The following is an 18,397-nucleotide window of genomic DNA, read 5'->3' on the forward strand; positions in this document are numbered from 1 at the left end:
CATCAAGACATACAGTGTAATACCATTACAATACCTGCACCCGGATATTCAGTCTGGGTGCTCAGTGATGGTACATGGACCAATTGACTCCAAGTTCAAAGTCTAACTCACCAGATAACTTTGGGAATATTAACTTCATGGAGGATTAATCCACTAACTCCCCTATTATGGAGTAAAGTTACAAGAAATTCTGAAGATCCATGACAAGAATCATCTACTTCTGTCAAGGTGGGGTGGGCATTAGAATCTTTATTTAGTCCCCAGGCCATGTGTTTTCAGAACCGATGGCTCATACAGAACCTGACAGCACAAGTAGAGGTCTTGGCTAATGCTACTAATGAAGGATTACTGACAATAAACAAACAGGTACAGGCCAACAGTGAAATAACGATGCAAAATAGGTTGGCATTAGATTTATTATTAGCGAATAGGCCGACTTGGTAGGGGATCGATAAAGCAGAATTGGAATATTCAACTGTTCTTATCCCGGTGTTATATCAAGCATACCTCATATGGCTTTGACTGTTGGATGTTGTTGTAGAAATTACTCAATCAGTTCATCAATGAGGACACATCAAGACATACAGTGTAATACCATTACAATACCTGCACCCGGATATTCAGTCTGGGTGCTCAGTGATGGTACATGGACCAATTGACTCCAAGTTCAAAGTCTAACTCACCAGATAACTTTGGGAATATTAACTTCATGGAGGATTAATCCACTAACTCCCCTATTATGGAGTAAAGTTACAAGAAATTCTGAAGATCCATGACAAGAATCATCTACTTCTGTCAAGGTGGGGTGGGCATTAGAATCTTTATTTAGTCCCCAGGCCATGTGTTTTCAGAACCGATGGCTCATACAGAACCTGACAGCACAAGTAGAGGTCTTGGCTAATGCTACTAATGAAGGATTACTGACAATAAACAAACAGGTACAGGCCAACAGTGAAATAACGATGCAAAATAGGTTGGCATTAGATTTATTATTAGGCTGTGAACATGGATTGTGTGGTTATTTACATCTTAATGAAGAACATTGTTGTATACATATCCCCAACGTAACCCAAGAATTAAATGTGCAATTGAATAGGATGAAAGAAATAGTTCAGAGTACTAGAATCCTTAGGGAGACAGGGGGACCAGCTGGTTGAATCAGATTCTTCAAAGAATTAGTGAATGGACTTTAACTGGATGGTTAACAAGTTTGATACAGAGTATAATAATAATAATAATCGTGATTATCATAGCAGTTTGTATTCTTTTTGGATGCATAAAGCAGGCTCTAATGAAAACCTTGTTCAATAGTAAAATAATGATGATGCAAAATTATGGAAGTCTTGAAGATGACTATTAGTACAACTTCAAGATTTCCAAAGGGGGGAATTGATACCAGCAGGGTTTAAACATAACCTTATGTAAATATGCTCTAGTTGTTGTAGCTTTAGCTATCGTGCAGAGCATTCACAAGGTCAAGGATGGAATTTTGTAACAGGAACTTATCTTAGAATAACAACCACAAGGACTTGAGCAATTAAGGATGTATAGAATGCTTACAAAGGTTTTGGAAAAATAACATCCATAGTGGCATCCTGAAGTTAGCTACGCCTCGGAATGAGTAGGGGGCACCTACCCAAAACCGACGACCACTCAGGACCCCCGTGCATGCTTAGTATAGTTTTGCAAGGTTAGCAATATGTAAATGTAGTAGATAAGAAGGGTCAATGTGACGTATATGCCATACTAATGAATTATGCAAACTTGAGTGTATAAATATGCTAAGTTTTCTGTTTAACCTTATACTTGATTTGGTGTAAGTGTGTCTGATTCTGCGCGCTATTGAATAAAGCAATGTCTCCTTCCTAAACATAGTCTTTTATCTGTGTTTCGGGAGTTAGAGTAAAACGATAACACAAGGACCATGTTTCTCAAATGATTCCTTCAAGAAAAATTTCATCGAAGCCTATAAAGGTTATCCTGTGGCAGCGTTGTCCTAGTGCCTCTGTCTGGAGGCTCTTGTTCCTTCACTTGAATGCTCAAGAATTGGTTCTGCGTAAGATCTGATAATTCTTGCTGTGCCGTCCCCTTCCGTGCTCTCTGCTTTGCCTCCTGCTTTTTAATACGTCTGATCTTGACAGAGTGGAAAAGTTAAACCTAAAAATAAGTTCCTGAGCTCATTCCCGTTTGTGGTATATATGTGTGTACGAACATGTTTGTGTGACAGTATATCATCTGATATAGTGCATTTCTTTTTAAACATCTGTGGGGATGGGTTGGGAAGGCTCATATTAACACTGAAGTCTGAAGAACTGGCTTTTTACTCATGGGGGAGAGTAAAGAAAAAATTTCACTTAGGAATTGCCCCCAGCCTGTGGGGCATTCAAAAATCAGTATTAAATTCGCATTCAGGATGTGTTTGTAGATCTCTGTCAGTGTGCTGCTGGTGAAGAGAATAGCTTTGACTTTGAATGGGGTAAATTAGGCAAGTTCTGCTGTCACCTTTTAAAAATAAAATTTAATCGAGTTTTGATTTGTTCCTTTAATGAATCATTGGTGCATTGTATGTGTCTGTGTATATTGCTGTATGGTTTGTTATTATGAGGCCAAGTCCTGACAACTTATTGCAAAATTGTTTTAATTTATTATTAATATTTTTTGTTTTTCTCATTTCTCCTGGTTTTGGAGCCTTTATAATTAGATATAATTAAAACCACAGGTTTTAAACTCCAGTCTAACATTTAAACTCATATTTATGGTGCAACCCCTGGAGTTTTATTGTCATTCCAACTGCACTTTGGAAAAAAAAAAAAAAAATTTTTTTTTTTTTTTGCATCTGTTCAAATGCTATGTCTACAGCTACCACTTAATCAGCTGTTTTGCACAGTAAAACGACATTTATTTTACACGGTAAGAAACCTTGCCGTTTTATAGAGTAGCTATTCTGTATCCCTTAACAAAAGGGTGCAAGGGACCTTTTGCCTTGTATACTTTAAAAACAGCTTTCCTCTTTTTGAACTTGTTTGTCTTTCTCTGTTCCTCCACGCAACAGTCTGAAAGTGCTACATGCTGTAGAACGAATTTTAAAAAAATGTTGGCTGGCATTATGTAAAACCATATTTTCCCTTTTGGTGCGTATGTTCTGGTCCTAGCAATGTCCTTGTTTTGCTGAAATTAACATTTTTCCCCTCATAGTCATTGGTATGTGATGGTGTTTTTCTGTCTTCTTTAATTGTGATGCTTATTTTTTTTTAATTAGTATAGGGTTGATTCTTAAAATTAAGTGGCAGAAGGCTTCTTTCCAAGTTATTCAGAGATCTTTTGCTGAAGAAATATATTTTGCTACTCTCAATTGCCTTTTTCCCCCTTCTTCTTTCATTGCAAACTACTCTGGGAAGAGCTTCTTTTAACAAAAAAAAAAAAAAAGAAAAAGAAAAAGGCTACGCTTGACTGATAATGCATTGCTTTGGATGGTGAAACATTATGAAAGTTTAATTTTTAATTAAATCTGAAATACCAATTATAACTGAAAGAGATTTTAACCTGTTTCTTTTCAGACTGCCTGAAGTTACATTGTAGATGCTGAAATCACTGCACCTTAAAAACAAAAAGATTAAGCTGCACTGCATTCCTGTAAGTAAAAGCTTTTCTGGTACCTTTTGTCCGTATTTTTCCTCTATAGGCATCCAAAGTGTTAGCACAGTAGCTGGTCTTGGATAAAGGTCAGAGTCCCCTTGAATGGGATTTAGAAGTTCAAAGGATGTTTTATTTAAAAATTAAAACGGAACTTACATCTTGCCGATCTTTAATTTCAGACCCCTGAATAGATCATTCTTTTCTGCTTTGTTTTGAGTATCCTTAGGAATAGTGTGCATCTCTGTTGACTTACAGTTCCTGTTGCTTTGTCAGTGAGGATTTCTGCACTTTGGTGCAGAGATAACAAAGTAGCAGAAGATTCCTTATAGCGTAAAATATAGTTTATTCTCTTTTTGTGATGTTATAACAATTTTTTCTCCTTTATACAAGAAAAAAACAAACAACTTTCTGATGACATCACGGGGCTTCAGCTGCTTTAGGGTGTAGACGAAGACAGAAATGCCTCATTAATCTGTGCTGTGACACAACACAACAGTCAAAATATAACGTCTTATGTCTCTCAGCAAGAAAGGAGTCTCTTTCTAAGAGCATAGTTATTCCATAAATGCAAGTCAGATTGTACATCAGTCTGATCTAGCCTTATTTAGAATCTGTTTATTGAATGTATTTGGGACAATAATTAAGATTTGGAACTTCAGTGGCTGAACAACAGGCACGCAAAAGAGGATTGGAAAATACAATAGACTCAGATACTCTGAATTTAATGAAATAATATATGAATAAAAATCCAGGAGCTTGTAGACAGTAGGAAAAAATTGATTTTATTTGGACAGTACAAAGCTGTGGAATATTACAAAGCAAAGTTGGTTTGTTTTCTTGTTTAAGATCAAACTGTGCAGTCTGTAATGAAATCCAGAGCCTTCTTCCAAAGTGGTACTTCTGTACTTCAGTGTTAAAATACTTTAACTATTACATATGATTTTTTCTTTTTTCCTCCCTCTCCCCCCCCTTTTTTTTTTTAAATTGTATTTTAATGATTTATTTTAAACTAGCTGAAGGGTACAGTGCACTGTGGGCAGCTAATGCATGCCCCTTCCAGCGTGGAGCGCTGAGCATGACTCAGGCAGGCAGATTGTGCCATGCTGGCTCTACTCCATTGTGTTTTTACATTACTGGCAAGGGCCATGCCATTGTGTTGTTTAAATATTGTGTATTAACTGCAGGCTGTGGCCAGTGAATGGTATTTAACATTTTCTGCTCATCATTCCTGAATATGAGCAGCTTCCCTGGCCACCAGAGGTTAACCTTGCAATTACACTGGTGAGCCGAGTTGAAAACACTCATGGATTTGCTGGTTCCAGCAGCAATTTCAAGGGAGGCATTGGGGGAAAAGTGGGGGAACACTTCTGATTCTGTGAGTGCAGAATTTTGAAGTTGTCTTGCAATTTTGTGTGAACAACCGGGAGAATTTTTGTTGGAAAGTGGAAGTAATTCTCTTTCCAAAATGCAGCAACAGAGCGGGGAGTGAATTAAAGCAAGTTCTTTGAATCCTTAGGATCCAGATGGTCAGTAAGTCCTGCATGGACAGCCCTAAGGCAAAATACCAGGTAGCAATATATGGGCCTGATGAGTGGTGCTGGCTGGAACGGGCGTTTTTTAGCTTTTTATGAGACTCCAGGCTTTGGAGGGGAAATAGATACACAAGTGTAAAACTCGTGTATAGGAAATGTTTTGTTTTGTTTTATCAAGGGTGGCAAGCACATCAAGGCAGAGATGTTGAGCAGTTTGCTCAAGGTCAGAGTAAATCAGTGGTCAAACCGGGAATGGCACGTGGGGTCACGACTCCCAAGTCTGTTCTGTTCTGCCCAGTTCTTCTTTCCATTCCATGAAGTAAAGGTCCAAGTTTCTAATCTTTGAGTTTCTTGTGCCATTTGCTTTTTCCAAAAAAAAAATACCCCACCTGTAAACTTCTAGCTGCTCCTAAGTTCTGTAGCCTTGCCATACAGCCTGTTTCTGGAATACAGAAGCACGAGGTGGGGGAACTTTTACCTATGCACGTATATGCTGTAAGATGAGGATGTGATTCTTGCTATACCTTGTGCCCATGTAACTAGTAACTTGTCACAATAAAAATGGGGCACCGTCTTTATAGAGGAAAGTATGCTTTAAGGATTTCCTTTGTTTCCTTATGTATGTTTGCTGTAATCAGGTGTCTCTAATTGTTAAGATCTTTAATAAAGTGAACTTCCCAGTTTGGCTTTCCTGTATTAACCTGAAAACACAAAGAAGAAAAGGCAAGCCATGCTCTGGTAGTTTTCTGGTTTTTTTTGTTTTTTTTTTTTAATTGGGTTTCTTTAATTGAAGGGTGGAAAACTTGCTTTAGGGTAGGGATGTCCCTAAAGCAACTGATTAATATAAGGTGGGCCAGATTTTCGGCCGATACGAAAATATGCTTCGCTTGATAAATGGCATTAGAAGAAAATACAGATTCACAACACGTGAACATCTGGCAGGCAGTTGCATAAAAACACAGCCTTCTAAATGTAGTGCAGGCATGCTCTTAATGGAAAAGGTCTGTGGGCTGGATTCTTGCTATGTTGGGTGCACTGGCCATGTTTTGCTATGTACTAAAGTTATGTGGATTAATAGGCAAGTAGATCCGTTGAGGTCCATGGGACTACTCAAATACTTAACTTTAAGGATGTGGTTAAGTACTTTGCTGTTTGCAACTAACCCCAAATAGGATTAAGTCTAGTATGAGGAGCTACCTCTGCTCGCATTCAGCATCTGCTTGATTTTAGAAGGAGACAGTGACAGCGTACTGTATGTGAAAGAAAAAGATTCTGTTCACACAACCTGAAAACCTACACAAGAGACGCCCTGGATGTGCTTTCAAAGCAATGGTTTTAGTTATATTGCCATCGGCTAAGGCTAATAAGGAGTATACGACACATTATTTTTGTTAAAAAGAGAGATTTTTCAAGGTTTCAGCCTTATGCAGCCTTGTGATCTGATTACTGACCAAGAGATCCGGTGCTCTAATCTTGACGGATGCTGGCTCAGTGAGTGGCATTGGACAAGTCATTTAACCTCACTGTGCCTTGTTCAGCAGATCACTTTTTAAATCTAGTTCAAACTGATACAGCTCTGTGAACATTATTGAGTTTGTGTTTGCAAAGCTCTTAGAGGAGAAATAGTAACCATTGTTAGTATTAATAAGTATATTGTGTAGACAAATCACGAGGGATGGAGATACAGCCACACATGGGGGTGATCTTTCACAACTCACTTGTGCCTTTGTTTAATTCCATCATTCAAAGGTATCAAGGCCAACTCCGTTTTACAGAAGTATTTCTCATGTCACTCTCCCCACTGTTGAGTATTTTATTGTTCGTGTTCTCTCTCCATCTGTTTCTCTGCTACTTTCCTACATGCTGAATTAACCTTGCATACCAAACTTTATTCCCCTTTTTTGTATTATACAGCAGACACATTTGTGTAGCCTCCAAATTACAGAAAGCAAATTCATTTTGTCTAGTGATTGTTTGCTGGTGATGTATGAAACAGACAGAAGACAGTCTGAATTTTCATAAGTTCAATTGAGCTTGCAGGCATAAGGAAGGGAACAGGCAGAACCCAAGCCAATGTGACACAGTAAGCTGGCATCCCAGAGTGCATGCTGCATGTGTAGCGTCAGGATGTCAGGGCTGAGAAGGGCTTCGTCCATCACAGTAGTGCTTTTAAATGAAGGAAGAGTTTTGAAGCAACAAACAGGCTACCCTACTGTGTTCTTTACAGCGCAAGAAGCCTCGCGGTTCCTGATGGATATGGGATCTGTCCTCCCCTCTTGTAACTTGCTGTTTTAACTAGAATTTCATGTCTAAGATGGGCTTTGTTGAGCCCTGCAAATTCCCAGTTCCTATTCCTCTGACAAAATGTAAATCCTCAATAGTTTGTTAAGCTGTTTTTGGGGTTTTTTTTTGATGCAGAAGATACTGGCTTGTAGAAGCTACACTGGAGAAGACATGTACAAATGTGAAATGAGTATGGAAGTGTGCTTCCTTTGTTCAAAGATCAATGTCTTGGGGCTGACTGTCACTGAGGAATTGTGTTAGCACTAACAAAGAGAATTAATTTTGCCTTTTCCCCTTCCTATACCAAGGCATTAATCCAGAAGCTCACAGGGATAAATTCTGCCCTGATTTCTACCTGTGGAACCCCAGTGGAAATGTGGAGAGGTCAAAAAAGTTTGTCAAGGCAGAAATTGTCCTAGTGTTAAAATTGTTGAGAAAGCAGAAACTGGTTGATTGTTATCTGGCCCAGGGGCAAGAGAATACGTAGGAGCCCTGCGTGGCATTATATGCTTCTGAAAGTGTTGCTTTTGTTGTATGTTAAGGAGAATATGAAAAAAATATTCTAGTGACTGAAAAGTTATAATCAGGAGCACAGTGATTAATTGTTCTTCATATCCACTGGGAGAAAGACCTAAAGAAATCAGTTCAATGAGCAGTGAAAATTACCAAGTTATATATTAAGAACCATGTTCTGACTGTATCGGTTGTAAAGCACTGGCATGCACAACCTGTAGGTACTGTGGAAGCAGGGGAGGTTTCTTTTTTAAGGAATGGCTTGGAAAACCATCTCTCAGGGCATGCTAGGACTCGCTGTAAGGCCAAAGACCAGGCTGGATGGGTTCTGTTGCTCCCCGGCATTTCTCTGATTCAGCGTACCGTTTGGGAATGTTGGTATGTGGCTAATACATTCCTGATTAATAAAGCTTAATGTTCCCGAAAGATCCCCAGGGTTCTCATTTTTCCATCCTCTCATAACTGAAACCATACTGTCTCTTCAAAGATTTCACTGGGCTGCCAGCATTTTGCTTTGACCCTTCTTTTTTTAGAGAAGGACAGGGGGGGAGTCGTATAGACACTGAGGGCAGATTTTCAGTCGCTGTGAGTCTGCGTGGTTTCTTTCCAGTCGGTGCACTAATGCTGATTTGTTTCAGTTGCTGGTTTTTAAAATTTGGATGAATGGAGACACTCCAGGTATTGCCTGATACAAAGCCCTTTGACACAGATTGTGGAGGCAGTTGAAAGTTGCAAATAGGATTGATGATCAGACCAAATATGTAAAGGGGGTGGAGTAAAGCCTGCTACAAAAAGGTAAATGTCTCAGGAGATTGGGAGCTTTGTGATTGTCTTTGTTTTCTGAATTTTCATGTAAACAATCTTGAAAGATATTTTCACTTAATGAAATGGCAAATCTCAAAATGCAGTTGGCCAGCCTGAAAATTTTGTTAGTTCTCAGGTTGGTTTTAATCAATCCCATTCACAACTTTGCACAATAAAGGAGTTGGGAATGATTGATAATTAAGTCCTTTGTGCTTTTTTGTTTTCTTGCAAATGTTTAAGGTTTGGGTTTTTTGGGAGGTGGAAGGGTTGTGTGGGGCTTTGTTTGTTTGTTGTTGTAGGTCTGTATGTTAAGGGCTTCAGTTGTAGTGTACAAATGGGTAGAATCTCGACTTTTTTCATAGATGGCAGCTCTTGTTTTTGCAGAATAGTGGCCACAGTAGATGAAGGTAGGAAAATGGCTCTCCACTGTGTGGTTGCTTTAGTATATAAAGGAGTATGGGTTGCGATTCACTCATATTAAAAAGGCATGGGAATATTAGCATTGATTCCCTGAGTAGAACTACTTTAGTAAGTTGTAAAATACTTCAGCATTTCAGCACCTGAAGATGTCATGGTGAAAGTGGAAAATCTTTCACTCCATTTATCAAAGCATTTGCTGGTCTACTTCAAGATAAAAGAAAGGCTAATTCTTATTGAGCAAGGAAAGTTATCTTAGACTGGAGATGTAATCAGATAAGCTACAAAAGGAAAAAAGGCAACATAGACCTGGCCTTTTCCAAGCCTTGGTAGTTTTATTTTGTCCAATCCGAAATGAAGTTCTTCAGCTAAACCAGTGTATAATGGGAGGGACTCCACAGAAAGGCATTGTGGTTATTCTATATTTACATCAGTGTCCCTGAGGACACTCTCACTGAATCATTTCAAATTCCAGAGTCTGATGTAGGGCAGTCTGATGAATGTAAGTTACCCAAACTTTCTGGTCTGTTTTCTTCATTAGTGTAAGTGGTCTAGCTCTGAATTTTACTATAGAGGATCTGGTTCTTCTTATTGCCCTCTTTCCCGTCATTGTCCCTGCATCTAGATAATAGATTAGAGGAGATTTTAATCTCAATTGTGTCAAAACTGGTCTGTTGTTTTCAACAGTTTCCACTGGCACGAGAGAGAGCAGAATATTTGCTTTATTTATTTATTTATAAAAATTAATCATCTACAGAGCTCCGCTGCTGACATGTCCGTGGCTTTGGTGCCAGTGCACGCCCTGCAGGGCCTTCAGAAGTCTGACAGGGAATGCTGTCCTTCAAATACGTATTTTAACAGTCCTGTATTTCCTCATTGCAAAAGAATTCCTCCAGCATCTTTTGTTCTGTGTATGTGTCATCATCCTATAGCATTTTGGTTTAAAAGGACCTAGTTCTTGCTCCTTGCTTCCTTCTCTTATACCTCTCTCCTTTAGGAGCCTGCAGGAGCTGGCAGCAAGATAGCCGGATTGGAGAGAGTGAGCACTTGGCAGATCGGCCTGTGCCGTTAAAGGCCATTGGAAAAGTATTTGGCTTTGCAAGATGTTTTGGTGTCAGTCATAACTGAAGGCACCTCTGAGTCAGAACCTGCATTAACAAAATTTTTTTGAACCCGTTGCTTTCCCTGGCAGATTTTTTTTTTTTTTTGAGTTGTCCTCATAATGCTTCCTTAGAAATTTAATTCTCGTTCATGTAATGTTCTCATGGAAATTTTGAATAATGAGAATCTTTTGTAAAATGGAAGAGTGTTATCTCATCTCTTTCAAGGCTGGCAATAAGTAATCGAGAATCCTGTGACTCTTAGCAGTAGAACCTTTTCAAGGAATTAGGTATGTATTTCCCAGCAGCAATGATAGCATTTGTGCGCCAGATCGCTGCATGCCCTCTCTGAATATGAACTGGTTTAGGTCATGATCCTGCAGTCCTGAGTCATTTAGGTAAGGTATAGTGGCACAGTTCCTGTGTATATAGTTTGCAAGATCAGACCATCAACGGGAAAATCTGCCGAACATCAGAGTCTGAGGCAGAGGCAGATGAATTCTCATCTCTTCTCAGTTTCTTTTTCCATTTATTAGGGTTTCAAGTGAGGAGGGTAATCTGTTTTGTCATGTCTCTTGCCCTGTTTTAATACACAACTAACCTTCTTATGTCTGAGTGGCTGTCACCTCTCCAGAACAAGTGATAGTGGATTCCTGAAGCAAACTACTATAAAATGATCACCCTTTGGGGCAGGCTTGGTGTGTAAATGACAGCTTTTGCCTGGATGCAGTTAACAACTAGAGGGAAATTCCAGCGGTTGGGCATCACGCAAGCCTGAGGAATGCAGAGAGAGGGTGTTGAGTGACCAGAAATCAGGTGACCAAGAGGGTATAGAATTGCATTAGTGTATCATCCTGATGGGAAATATAGCACAATTAGAAGTGAGAAATCCCTGAGTCAATAGGCAAGTTTGCTGTAGTACTGATGCTCATGGATGGCACCTGAATGTAAGAGTTTTGATTCCTCGTAATTATTTCAATCCTGCAGGAAGAAAAGGATTATGCTTTTCACTTTTGTCAGGGCTTCGGTGCTATTGAATTTGTTCCGGTGCCTCTTGGCCTTGTGAAAATCACCCCAGAAATTATACTGTTTGCTGTTTCTTCCTGTGTCACAAATTGACATATTAATACTTAGCCTCTTTTTGTGTCTGTTCGTGTGGTTTAGAAAATACTGCTCTTTACGGCTACATCTGCCCTTATTCTGATCACACTTGCCATTCAAGAAGACATTTGTTTGCCATGACAAACTCCTGTTCACTTTACCAGTCTTTGTTATGCTGTGGTGGTCTTGCACCTATGTGCTGACACATGTGGGTCTAGAACTGCACTGAGGAAAATCTTCAGATATTAGTACAACCCTAGATATCTGGCAAATATTTAGTTTCCTCAGGATACCAGTCATGGTCACCTGAAGTCTTTTCCTGCCCTGTCCAGGGAACTGTCCTCTGGCAAAAGTTCAGGAGAATTCTTCATGCAGGAAGGTAATCACAACTAGTATGTATGATTACAATCTATAACAAATATGAAATCTTTTACATTAATGTGTATATTTTTGGAGTGGTACTGAACCAAAGCTTTGCATTCAGATATTCCCTGAACTTCTGGGGTTCTCAAAACTTCATTCTTTTCTCATATGTGAAGTCTTAGACTGTTGCAGAGATACAGAAATTGGTGAAAGGCCACTTTGCTACCACATCCAAATCTATTTTAGGGGCTTTAAAGCTAGATGTGGTAACATTTAAGTGCTCAACTCCAAGTGGAATGTAAACGCCAGAGTTAGGGTCTTTATCCAGTCTTTGGGATGTGTTAAGGGCAAAGGGAAGAATCTTGTTGGGTGGAGTGCAATCTAGAGGCAGCCAAAGGGAAGGTCCAGAGGTGATTCTTCCATGGACAGGATTTCTTACCAGTAAGGAACACAGAAAGGATCTTTTCCTTACTGCAGCCATTAGTGTCCCAGAGAATTCCGAATGTGCCAGGTAAATTTTACTTTTTATGAAATTATCAGCTGTTAAAATACATTTTCTATCCCCCTATAGAATTTGCCTTTGAGCAACATGAGATAGGCATAGATTTCCTGTGCCTTATGGTGGTGGAAAACACTTCTGATGTCCCTGCATTGTCAGACTGTCAGGGGCACAGATTTCTATGTGATATCTTTATTATGATTTAATTACATTTAAAAGCATTTAGTTTCTACAAATCTCTTACACGGTTTCTGTCATAATGTTTAGAATGTATCTATACCCACAGTAGTTATTCTTTAAGCCTCCTTACACCTAGAAAACCTTGTAAAAGAAATATACCGTATAGCAAAATAGATGTTCCTTATTTAATGCTGAACTAATTCTTAGAGCCGCATTGTGAATAATCATGGTTGTGCTGGTGGAAGTCTAGAAAGGGTAAGAGATTTTTTCCTCCTGCTTTTCCTCCGTTGAGATGGTAGGAAGCCCAAATATCCATATTGTGAAACACTGAGTCTCACTTCTGCTGCTGCCAGTACTTCATCCCACTGTCCGAACGGGATAGGACTTTGCCTGTAATTCCCCCCTGCTGCTTTCTAGAACTGGCAACTCAGGGCTATTGAACTCAGTGAAATTCAGGGCTGCAGGTAAGCGGTGTGACAAAGCAAGTTTTCTTTGTAGTGCCTGGAGAGGTTATGCAAACATGGTATCACCTGCAATCCCTGCCAGAACCTTGCACACCATTTCTGTATTGAGTGCAGCCATTTTCTGATCACGTTTTTTACAGGTAAAGAGTGAAATCCTGGCCCCAATAAAGTCAGTGGGATTCTTCCACGTTCCTTTCAGTGGAGCCAGGATGCGTTGCAAATATGTGTGCTTGAACTGCCCCTCTGCATGGCATGGGTTATGGTATGCCTGATGCATTTACATGTATACATCTGTTCCCACCTCGCCAGCAGTGCTGTCCCTGGTGAGGGGCAGACACCGACTGCTCTTCTGCCGTCATGTCAGCCTCGAGGTACAGGAGGAAGCTCAGGACTTTCCTTAGCTGGTGTAGGGGGAAAGGATTTACAGTGGGAAAATAAATACATCCTGCTTTCTTTAGATTTTTTTTGAAACAACTAGGTTTACCCTGTTTTCATATCAAAGTGACATAAAAGTTGTCATATTCATGGTTTTGCCCAGTAGTTGTTGAATGAAGGTTTATTTTGTTTTTAATCTCCTAATTTTAGGTGGCTTGGAGTTCTTTTGTGAAAGTTCATAAGACTATATTGGTTAGAAATTATTCCCCTCTCCCATTTTATCTAGCTCAGTTTTAATACTAGCTTACATAACAGTTCTTTCTTCTGTGGAGCCGATGAGGAACTGACAAATTCGGTATGTGGTTCAAACAAACTGGTCCTCTGCTGGGCTGGGGTTTGGCTCTTGCTTGCACTGAAACCAGGTGTAAAATTCCCAGTCTCTGTCTCAGTTTGGCTTTCCTACTCCTCTGCAGCACTGATCTGCAAATGGAAACTCCTGCACTGATCTTTTTCAGTGTTGAGAGCTTTCAAAATCAAGTCTGTATTTGGCCTGTATTTGTTTAAATATAGAACGAAATAACAGAGCTTGTTCTGCACATTTGAAATCCTGGTCTTCTCACTTAAAGCTAGGTCAAATATTCTGTGTATTTGCAAGTCTAGCACTAATTCATGTGGCTAAATTGACAGTAATGGACGAATATTAAAGATGGATGGTACTGTTGCCCTTTAAGTAGGGCCTCCATTTACTTTAGTGGGATTTTCATCAGTTTCAGTGCTTGGAAGGTCAGTTTTTGTGTCTTTTGCCACTTTGGGAATATAGCAGTATTGTTAAAATTCTTCCCCCATTCGTTCCTAATGGCCTCGTCATTAGGAACTTTAGGTTAAAGTATGACTGTGGAGGGCAAGAAACGGTGAGAAACTAACCAAAAAATCCTAATGCAAATCTTACCTAACACAAATTACAGGAATTGGCGTCGCATATAATGGCTTCCTCGGTGATTGCTGTGCTTACTGTGGCTGCTCAGTTTACTGGTCCAAACTAAAACGTGCTCTCCTCTGCCCAGTAGATCTAGACCTGTAGAGAGGGAAACAAATTGTGTCCCCTCGCCTCCCCACTTCATAACTACAGTCCCAATTATCTTGTCAAAGAGAAGTTTTTATGGGAGAAAGGTAACATATCACCACAATGACTTCTGAACATAGCTCATGCCTCAGGACTTGATGTTGCACAGAAGGTCTTATTTTACTTCTAGGCCCTATAGAAGTAGAAATGCCTTTAACAGTAAGCTAGCAAAATGTGAAATTAAATAGGGGCAAATGTACATTTATTTTATGTACAGTCACATTAATCGGACGTATCATTTTTCTTTGGAAATGACTTTCAACAAAAGCAAAATTATAGCAATTAAAAATGTAAGGAGGAAAAATAATACTGATTTTTGTTTTTTGTGGTTTTGTTATTTTTTGCTTAATTTTGTGATATGTAAGTAGTCTTACTGCACGTCAATCTTTGTTAGACTGCAAGAGGCATTTAGGTTTAGGAAAGGTGAAGGTTCAGTAAGTACTAAGCTAATGCTTAGTGACTTTTTTCATTGCACAAAACACTGCTAGTTTTTCTACAGTGACATGCAATAATGCAAATATAGAAATAGAAAAGAATGGAACGGCTTACTTGGAAATTCTAATACACAGAACTTTCAAAACAAATTTATTTTTGGCTTTTTAATTATGTGGGAAGGTTCAGTATCACTTCTTCTTGAATTCTGACTTCGAAAGGTAATGACAAGTCAAAATTTCTGCCTTTACTTGTAACTCTAAAATACCACAAAAGGCCTGGTAGCTCACTGGCAAAAGTAGTGGATTGCCCTAAGTTTAAACTCCTTGAGGCACAAGAAAAAAGATCTGGGATCTGTTGCTTTTTGAAATTCTATGGGTATGAATTGTGTGCTTTGCAATGCTACAAGCTGTATCTCTCTCTCTAACTTTCTCTCAAATTTTCCACCATCATTCTTGTGTCTCCCTTTTTGCTGACAAAGGCTACTATAATAGATAGCTGAGTATTTCTTGTGAGTGCCAGGAGGAATGATTATTTTGTGGACAGATATTGTAGTAGACAGAGGTATTGATTGGGTTTCATTGTAATAAACATTGCCAGATGTTATCTCAGTGTGTACTGTTTGCATTAGTAAATAAATAAATCCTCCAGAGCACAATTATTCCCTATAATGTTTTTTCAGAAGTTTACTATTGTCTTCTTTTATATGTCTAAAGTGAACTTCCTCTGCTTTCTGTGCAGCTTGAGAAACTAATTGGGACATGTGAAGCTAACTGTAAAATTCAGATCCCACTCTAGGTTCAGATACCATGTCAAGGCCAAATCTGGCACGTATATGTGATGGCATCCTGATTTTGGGCGCTCTTTCTTCATCTTAGACTTTCTCCTGTAGGAAATATCTGAACAGTTTTTTTTCACTGCTGTGTTACTATCCATACTGGTGAACACCTTGTCGTGGGAATGTCAGGGTAAACGTCTGCGTCCTCTGACTCTTGGTAAAGACTCTCAGCTTGTGGGTCACTCGGTATGCAAAATGATGATCAGATTCCAACGTACGTGTAGTCACTGAAGATGATGGTTAAATACCAGTGCTTGCAAGCCCAACGTGTCAGTTATCAAGTAAGTTAAACCAGCTCCAAGTAAGGATCTGAGCTTCCACAGAGACCAAGAATCATAAGAGTCCAGATTCACTGATCAAACTGTGAAAATCACATCACATCAATGTGAAAAGCATACCAGTGCACAGCATACCATCACAGTAGACAGCACATTGCTGTGGGCCTGTGTGCAGCTCCTGCATCTAAGCTTGGCTAGTGCTGCCTTTTTCCTTGCAACAGGCAAGGCAGATTGAGGCATAGTTAGGTTTTGAGTTCTCTCTGATCCCTGGTGTTATCAGCTCTCCCAAAAACACTGAGCAAGTTCACAAGTGGTTTTTTGAAGTGTAGTCAATGTCCATAAAAATTCATGTTAAATGAGAGCTGAAATTTTCTACTGGGCATTCTGAAAATGATGTCTCTTTATTTTCAGTGAAGCCATACCTGTTTCACTGAAGTAGTGGTTCCTTGCTCTGCTGGACTAAACTATGTTGTAATTTATGATTTTGAGTCATGTGAGCACATGTGAGCCAGCTGAGCACTGGCTTCCACAGAGTTACAGGTTCCCTTGGCAAGTTGGCTCATTCTGGAGCCTCCCTAAAACATACTTAAAACAATTTTGTAGGTTTAGAAAGATGCGGTGTGTATTTGAAGTATCTGCCAGCGGGATCAGCATTATCAACCTTACGACTCCTAAATTAAATCATCATTCTCTGTGTCAGATCCGAAGTTTAAATTCGTATAAAAGATGTGTTTTTTTCCCAAATTCTTCATAGTTTTACTAGCTGTTGTTTGCTTCTTCCAGTTTATCAACTGAATTTAACGTACTTATTCTACCTACTTAGCTATGTTTATGTTAAATGTTTTTATACATTTTACTGGAACTTGCTGTGATAGAAGCATTTACAAGTTACATGTGTGTATGTCTTTACAGGTATCCTTTACAACTTGAAAGGCTACCCCTTCTTAAAACTTTTATTTTGGACAAAGACCATCAAACCCAAACTTGTTCATTTTTCACTCAGTAGTGTTTTCCCCTTTCTCTTCTTTTTGTTGGCAAAAAGGAAGAAGAAGAAAAAAATGAATGAAAAGCAAAGGAAGGGGAAAATGTCTGATCTTCCCGCCAACTTTTCCTTGCTTTATACGTGAATACTTTCAGTGATGTCTCTGAAAACTTTGAAGAGAACTACTTGCTTCAAAAAATCCCTGTGTAAAATTAGGAATACTTCGCCATTTAAAATGCAGCTCTATTTCTCATCTCACTTCCCTTTGAATAGTCAAGCGCATGTCCAAGCAGCAGCCACTGAAGGAACAATTTCAAGTTGCATGCAAACGTGGCTCATCAGCTGTGCATTTTTCCTGTTTTTAAGGAATAAAGATCACAAGTGTGAAATGAAACATAACAGGGAGGCACCGGAGTGCAGATCTGAAGGTGGAATTTGCATTGGCTGCACTTCAACACAGATGGTGGAAAAACTTAAATCTGCTCTTGGGTCCTGAGACCTTTACCCCCCCTCAGGTTAGCAAACGTATCTAAGGGAGGAAGCTGGAGTAGCTAATTCCCAAGTGATTTTAATGATTCATGCTCCTTGAAAGAAGGAGCCATGGGAAATATGCCTAAGCATCACTATTTTGTTGGATGCTATAGGATGTTTGTTTAATGAAATAGCTTTGCTAATAGCTTTGTTAATCAGTCGTGTCCCAAAAAAATAAGTGCAACACAGCCCTCCTCAGGTTTGGTCTTCTGCAAAATTAAATGCCTCATTTGTTCCTCTTACCTAGGCCGGAAAAGTGGACCAAAGAATGACCAAAGCCTGCAGTTGTTCTGTGGCCCTTTTGATTTTAAGGGGTAAGGAGTGCATCAGCTTGCTCCTTCTTCCTCAGGAGTTATGATGGAAAACCTTTGCTGTATTCTTCTCTCCTCCTGCCCTCCCTGTCTCTCAGCTCTGAAGTGATAGGGCACGCCATAAGACGCATTCTGGTTTTGGGGAAGATTAGGACTGCTGAAGTCTTGGAGAACAAGTTCACGTTTCGGGTAAATGTTGCAGCACCTAGCTGATGTGACTACAGGTGGGTTGGTTTGTTTTCTGTTTGGTAGATAGATACATGTTTCGCTGGGCCTCACATTTGCGTGAACCAACCCTGTTTTTTCATGATCGGTTCCCAGGGTAAGGTGGGAAGTCTGTCTCCAGGACCAGTTTGTTTTTTGGCATCTCCTCTGTTACTGTGTGCAATGATGCCAGTTAATGCTCATTGAGGCAGTGGATTTGCGATTCTGGTTCTTGGCCTGAAGTGGATTGAGATTCATAAAAAATAATCTCAAATCACAAAGCCACCATGGGAAGCTTATAGCTTCTGTGACTATCTCACTTGGGCTAGATTTGAATCAGCAATCAGGAGGTGAATGGTTTTGTTCTTATCCCACTGCCAATTTCCTGAGCTAACATAATCTGAGTGTGTGTGTTACAAACTTTATTTTCC

General features: G+C 39.5%; 1 long non-coding RNA gene across 1 annotated transcript in view; it reads left to right on the top strand.

Annotated features, from left to right (window-relative positions):
- LOC103921507 overlaps nucleotides 1-18,397 on the top strand; it is a 241,151-nt gene that overhangs the window by 151,384 nt on the left and 71,370 nt on the right. The window contains exon 4 of the long non-coding RNA XR_663851.1: nucleotides 3,558-3,633. This is a non-coding gene — a long non-coding RNA (uncharacterized LOC103921507). The remainder of the gene's footprint in view (nucleotides 1-3,557; nucleotides 3,634-18,397) is intronic.

Source organism: Pygoscelis adeliae, unplaced genomic scaffold, assembly GCF_000699105.1.
Source record: "Pygoscelis adeliae isolate BGI_AS28 unplaced genomic scaffold, ASM69910v1 Scaffold120, whole genome shotgun sequence".
In the NCBI taxonomy this organism is placed as follows: Eukaryota; Metazoa; Chordata; class Aves; order Sphenisciformes; family Spheniscidae; genus Pygoscelis; species Pygoscelis adeliae.